Below are 7327 nucleotides of genomic sequence, written 5' to 3'. Positions count from 1 at the left end.
AAAAGATTCTAGAAATTTTCGAGAGATGCTCTGGGCTGAAAATCAACTTTGAGAAAACAGAGATCTACCCCATTCGATATCCGAACAACCTATGGACAAACCTTATGGATGTTTTTCCCGGCAAATATTCTTCATTCCCTGGAAAATATCTTGGTTTGCCTCTTCACTACAGGAACGTTAAAAGGATTGAAGTTCAACCTCTTATCGACAAAATAAGGAAAAGACTTGCTGGTTGGAAAGGTAGGCTGCTCTCCAAAGCGGGGAGAGAAACCTTGGTCAAGTCGGTTCTGTCTGCTCAACCGATATATCATCTGACTGTTTTTCCAGCCCAAAAATGGTTGCTTCGACATATTGATAAAATCAGAAGAAGTTTTCTATGGAAAGGGGAAGAACCGGAATTTTGCAGTGGGGGACATTGCTTGGTCAATTGGTCGGTGACTTGCTTGCCAAAGAATAAAGGGGGCCTCGGGATCCTAGATTTAGAGCGTTTTGCGAGGGCTCTAAGGCTTCGATGGCTCTGGTTTAGATGGAGATGCAAAGATAAAGCGTGGACTGGTCTCCAACTGCCTTGTGATAGAACAGACGTCGACCTTTTTCATGCCTCCACAATTGTGACCATTGGTGATGGGAAGCTGGCTGATTTCTGGAGATCTAGCTGGATTGAAGGTCAGGCGCCGAGGAACATCGCACCAAGCTTATACAAGAAAGCAACAAGGAAAAACATAACGGTATACAAAGCTCTGAGAAATAGTAGCTGGATACGGTTATGTTCTCCCATTGATCAAGGGGAGGAGGTAACAGAATTTGTTTCCCTTTGGCAAGCCATTAACAACACGCATGGCCTCAATGATTCTGATGATACAATTTCATGGAGATGGACGGCCGATGGGCAATATACAACAAGTAGCGCCTACCAGATTCAATTTGCAACCAATTTTAGCAAAATGAAGATCTGTCCAATCTGGAAAGCAAAAGCTGAGCCGAAATGTCGCTTCTTTGCGTGGACTCTTTTACACAAAAGGGTGTTGACTGCTGACAATCTTCAAAAAAGGGGATGGCCATCGAACCCGATTTGCTGCTTATGCAACTCGTCACCAGAGACTTCGGTTCACCTGTGCAAGGACTGCACCTTCACAGAAAAAGTGTGGGACAAGATAATGAACTGGGCCAACCTCTCATTCTTACAAGGGACTCAGAATTCAGGATCGGTATATATATGGTGGAAAAGTCTGAGGAATCGCTGCAGTAAAGATACAAGGAAATTTTTTGATGGCCTTATGATATATTTTTGGTGGCACATTTGGTTGGAGAGAAATCGTCGAGTGTTCCAAGGGCAGCAAAGAGACATTGAGCAGGTTGCCTTCTCAATCAAGGAAGTGTTTGAAAGCAGAGCATCTCTCCCGCACTCATTTGGAGGCTAGTGGTCTGAACGCATCAATGGATTTAAATAGGACAGGAGGAGTGGAGTTAGTTTATGGGGGTTACATTTTAGTCGTAGCTTGTTTTTGTAAATAATGGGGTGCAGTGGTTTTGGCCTTTTGGGGGCTTTGCTGTTATCTTGTGTAATGCAGAGTTTGTATTTTTCCCTCTTCTAATATATTTGCGTGGCAAAGCTTTTGCCACATATTTCAAAAAAAAACTTTACCATGACTGGCGACACGCGCGCGGTTGTTGCTTGGTGTGTGTTCACTTCATTTATTCCATCTCGTCGTCCTTCAGAAGTAAAGCCCACACTTCATTTACTTTACCTTGCTAGCTTCTTGCGCGTCGTCCAGAGTGTCCAGACCATGCCCGATGACGGCCGGCGCCGTGTAATAGAGAACAATTAGCTAGAGGAGGTCGGCATCGATCCATCCCGTCGTCGTCCCCGATCGAGCAAACCGGCTCCATGATCGACGGCTGCTGCCTGCTAGAGCTACTAGTTCCCATCCCTCGTGCGTGCTCCATGCATGCCTTGCCATCGCGCAATGCAAACCGGCGGGTCAAGGTTGAAGAAAACGTGGACACACGTGCTGTAGTCAGCGTTTGGAATGGTAGATGGACGAAAATACCTATGTCCTCTGACATATACATACAGGAAGTACGACTACAACGTGATAAGCTTCTGATTATTTGACGACACAACATTAAAAATCCAAAAAAAATGTAGATCAACATAATTTTTGTGAGTCGATAGAAAAGTCCATAGAAGTAGGCTAGTTCTCGTCTACCTCGATCAGACCAGCGACAGGAATTGCTAATTTCTGCTGGCTTCTGCCATACTGTCGATGGATACTTTCCGTTGGCTGCTGTCTAATTTTCGTCGACTTTTTGTTAGACGGCCGATGAGAAATACTAGGAGTCTATTTGGGAGGGCTTCTAAACTGACTTCGGCTTTTGAAGGAGCCATCTTAAACGGTTTTAAAAATGAGATTCTAACAAAGAGCACTGAGTAGTCGGAGCTATTTTTGTAAACAGAATCTGGAGCCAAAAAAAAAAGTTGGCTCCTTCTCTCACTTCCCATATTGACTTTATCTCGCGTCAAGATAAGCCATTTTTTCAAACGATTTGTTAAAAAAAACACTAGCCCTATAGAGGAGCTCTTAAAGAAAAGCTAGAGTCATCTTTGTAGGAGCTCGAGCCGTGCGAAAACAGAGCCTAAATTCCGTTAGTCTTCATCTGACAGCCAATGGAAATTAGTAGATTTATAGTGAAGCCAACACATATTAGTAATTTTTGTCAGTGGTTTATTAGAGGCATAAAAATTAACTAGTTACTATTCTATCTCGAACGTTTCGCACGCGCTCTCTCTCATGCACATAGGAGGTGGATTGGGCCGGGCCAAACGGGTTTAGACCAAAAAAGTCCAAAAAACTTTTGGATCGTGCCATGCTATTTTGAAGTGTAAAAATTATGGTCCGGTCCGGTCCGATCCTAAACCACGTCGTGTCTTCATTGGAAGCATCATTTGACCACATATAGTCCAAATATCATAACAATATAAAATTCGTAGCTTACTAAATTAAAGAAAACTAGGTGAGTGCCCGTGCGTTGCAACGGAAACATATAATACCATAGTTAAGTGCTCGTACCTTGCGATGACACATAATTACAAGTCGAGGTTTTCCGACGTACATGCCGATACTTTCTTCGTTGTTTGACAACAAATGTTTTAGTTTTCAGATCGCACAACCATGGAGAAAAAATAGTTCGCTGTTTTGGATTATGCTTTTGCACAACCATGGAGAAAAAATAGTTCGCTGTTTTGGATTATGCTTTTTAGACTACCGGTCACGACATACATCTTGTATGTGCTTGTGAGAAGTGAAATTGGCATAAAACTGTCTTAACAAATAATTTAGTGCTTGTGAGAAGAAGTGAAATTGGCATAAAACTGTCTTAACAAATAATTTAGTGCCTGACAAGAGCTATTTTGATCAATATAATAATGGACCAAACTGCTTGTTAGACTACCAGTCACGACAGAAATGAAATTGGCATAAAGCTGGACGACAGCCTCTATTCACTAATCAGTGCCTTGCTGCTCCCAGATCCTATCACTCGGTCCAGCTTCCCCTGGACCTTGCAGCAGCTATGCGGAGCTCCTGGGCAGCAAGCAGAGGCTGTCGTCCAGCTTCATGTCCTTATCAACATAAAAATAAAGACATCCAAAAGAGTGTCTCGCAGTTGATTTATCTTAAGGAAAACAAAGGACAGTGTAGAAGTGGATAATAAGACATAAAACAACCATTAAAAATAAGTAGTACTTTTCGAGAGAGAAAAAAAAGTAGGAGAACAATAAAGACCAAATTGATAATATTCTTCTTTCAATCGTCCAATTTGTACTCCTACTTAATAATGAGATATAGTAATAGCAATGTGTTCGTAAATAACTGTCAGCTGCTCATCCGAAAGACAAACACATTTGGTCTTGACTCCTGAGTTCGACTAATTTCTCGGATAGACACCAAACCCTTAGCTACACTTTGTGACACCCACCTACCAGTTGGAGGATGCAATGCCATGCTCTATCTTTTTATAGTATGAGCCAAATGCATGATGCTTGAACACACGAGACCTCCGCTTCTCCAGCTCTGTTCGTAATCTCTGTGCTTCTATTTTTATGTTGATAAAATCACTCTCTATGGCCTGACTCCCCTCAAGAAGCTCAACTTTTGCACGTTTCTCATGCTCGTATGCCATCCTGGAAACGAATTTTAGCCATGTGGAGCATTATCAGTAGTTTAATACCTACAAACCTTGGTACATTTAGAAAGACAAACAAAGCAGAAATTATTGGTATTTTTAATTCTTAAAAACATGCATGCTTTAGTAATATATATGGAGACATTTTCAAAAAAAATGTAACGAAAGCATAACATTATGGAGACATTTTCCACATCAATGCACCATGCATAAGATCACAAAACACAAACCTGGCCCTCGAAATCTCCTCTTGTATATCATGCAACCCTTCTCTTATAGCAGGTATCTGCTTGTTCTCGGATTGGATCTGCTCCAGCTCCCTGTACAATGACTGAACCTTCACAGATAGCTCTTTGCACAAAGCTTCCAACTCCATCTTTTCAGAACTTAGGACCAACACTTCTTCCTTGATAAGTTTAAGAGCATGCATATGTTCCTCTAACTTCATGCCTCCCTGGATAATATCCCTGTATTCCATTTCATTATCAACACGAAGTCTAGGAATGGTTTGTTTGGCAAGTATATGGATCTCGTCTTCAATGACAGCTAATTCTTGCCTAAGGCCCAGAATATCCTCTAGCACAAGAGTATTATCAGCAGCAATTCTACAAATCTCTTAACAACCAACTGCAAGTTCGTCCTGGAAAGGTAGCAGAGGCATGGGTCCAGGAACTCCTCCATCTAATGAATTTGAAGGGGAATTTCTATGGCCATTATTGCTCCAAGGTTGCCGAGCCATGTGGTTTTCTGATGGTGCCTGCAATGGTGTGAAAGAAGAGGACCCACAACATATGAATGGATGGATATGCTTGAATAACATGGGATAAAAAAATAAAACTATCTTGAATAGTTGAAATGACATAAGTATGTGACTGTGGATCTGGATATGCAAAACTGTGTATCATTTCTAAACAAGCATGACTTCATTTCAGTACACAAAACAGCATGATACGACATGGTACAAACACATCTAAGGTAAAAAGAAGTTCTAGTATTTCATAAAACAATAAATTAAAGGATTAGCTCATTTAGTTGTTTGCCACCATAAAACAATCTTTGTAATTTTATAACTTCTTCACCTTTTATTAAATAGCTCTACTGGTTTTTTCTTGTCCAAGACCAGGGTTGCAGCCCCCGCAGCCTGGGTCCTAGATACGCTACTGCTGGGCTGATGTTCTCATTGTTCTCTTATTTTGCTCTGGGTTGCTTTGTATCCATCCTTGTGTAATCACATACTGTAACTACTGCCAACACATTGTTTAGAGGGGCAAAATGGGCTTGTTCTCTCTGCTTCCTTCTAAATAAATCATGTGCCCATGCACGTTCTTAAAAAAGGTGCATAATTATATACTGGTTGCACTTGTAGTTCATGTGGCTTGTTGACTACTAAATAGAAATTCCACAATCATTGAAAGATTACACTAAAAAAACCTACTACATCTCACAATCTAAATCATTAAAACCTACTGCAGAGTAAAAGTTCCACAATCTTTAAAAGATTGTGCAAAAAAGGTTACAAAATTAGCGTGTGATTATCTAAATCACAAATCATGTGGTTTGGTGGTTGCATAGTAGAAATTGCACAACCGTAAAAATGTTTGCACAAAAAAGAGAAAGCAACTACACTTTAAATTAAATCAGCAGATGTTATCAGATATCAAGCTATCCAATCATGATGTCCAAATCCAATAGAGTGAACAGGTTCCTATGAATCATTAAACTTCTGAGGTGCACATTAGCATCCTCCCTCAGGGAGCCAGTGTTTCAAAAGTGGCCACATAATCTGCATGGGCATCTTGCACTAAATGTCACCCTCTCACATTATAGATGAGCATGCCAAACCCTCAAGAAGGAAAAAATAGGTTTGCAGGCATCTTATGAATGATCACACGATGTACCTCCTGGAATAAGGCAAACAATACGTTTACAGGTAATGCAGTCCCTCAAATTAGACATTTATTTATTAACCTGTAAAAAATCTGAGGGACCGGGCTGACTCAAAGTGCATAAATGGGTATAGCTTCATATTGAAATCATTAGATCTTTGCAATTATTACTCCAGAACCAAGTGTAAATTGCGCCCTTTAGCACCAAACAAGGGAAGAGAATAAAAGGTATCAACCACCAGGCAAGTACCAATCGGGAGGAAGCAGACAAGGGGGCCAAACCAAGACCGCGAGATTCCGCCGCTGATTAGTCAAGAAAGCCGGCTTCAGAGAGACAGTAGGATTAGATTTTTGACGGGGCCCAACCGCCGTTGAAAACTGCGGAACGAGGAGAGGGAGGGACGCTCCGGGCCGGAGCCGAGCAGTGGCGACAGGCACCTCCGACCGGCGGTGGTGATGGCGGCGACAGGATGGGTAGGATGGACAACAGAGGAGGATGCTAGAGAGGGAGGCACACCTGAGGGAGGGGAGAGGCAGGGGTCTCTATCACCGCGCCGCCGTCGTTGGCCTGTAGAGACATCGGCGGCCACCACATGCCTCCCAGCCCAGATCTAGCGCATCGTTGGGTGTGGCGGCTGTCTCGTGAGGGAGGGGGCGTGGGAAATGGGGATCTACACGGGAGGGCAAGGGCCGCGGTGATCCGACGGGCAACGCGTGGCGGGGTGCTCGCGCAGGTTGATGGGGGCTGGGGCACGGTGCCACTGCTTCAGATCGGCGGCAATCTCAGGGTGCGGGGCTCCTTAAGAGCGAGGAGGATTGCTCAAGGAGGCTAACGGGGGTGGGGTCGGGGGCGTGGCCGTGGGTGAGGGAGGGGCACGATGCCGCTGCTTCGGATCGGCGGCGATCTCGGGCGGGATTCGCGCGAGCGCAGTAGAGGGTTGCTCGCGGACGCTGACGAGGGCGGGGGCACATAGTGCGGCCTTGCGGGAGCAGGTGGGGCCGTGGGGGCATGGTGATGCTCAGTGGACGCCCTCGTTGCGCTCTTAAGGAGTAGTATAGATAGTAAATTGTGACGACACATAAAACCATATTTATCTTAGTCATAAAGCTCTGATTCAGATATACATGTCTAGAAATTACAGATCAATTAGAATATGAACTTAAAATAGACATAATCAAGACTGCAAAATAGGTTACAAATATAAACACAAAAATAATAGCCCAAATTCAGCTCCAATTTCAGTAGCAACGAGCTA

The 7327-nt window shown here is 43.3% G+C and overlaps 1 pseudogene; it reads right to left on the bottom strand.

The window, feature by feature from the left end:
- Positions 1 to 3756: 3756 nt before the first annotated feature.
- Positions 3757 to 6933, bottom strand: LOC103643265 (protein FLX-like 2; annotated as a pseudogene).
- Between the last annotated feature and the right edge of the window lie 394 nt (positions 6934 to 7327).

The sequence above is a fragment of the Zea mays genome, chromosome 1, assembly GCF_902167145.1.
Source record: "Zea mays cultivar B73 chromosome 1, Zm-B73-REFERENCE-NAM-5.0, whole genome shotgun sequence".
Classification (NCBI taxonomy): domain Eukaryota; kingdom Viridiplantae; phylum Streptophyta; class Magnoliopsida; order Poales; family Poaceae; genus Zea; species Zea mays.
This window is presented reverse-complemented; position numbering and strand designations above follow the sequence as displayed.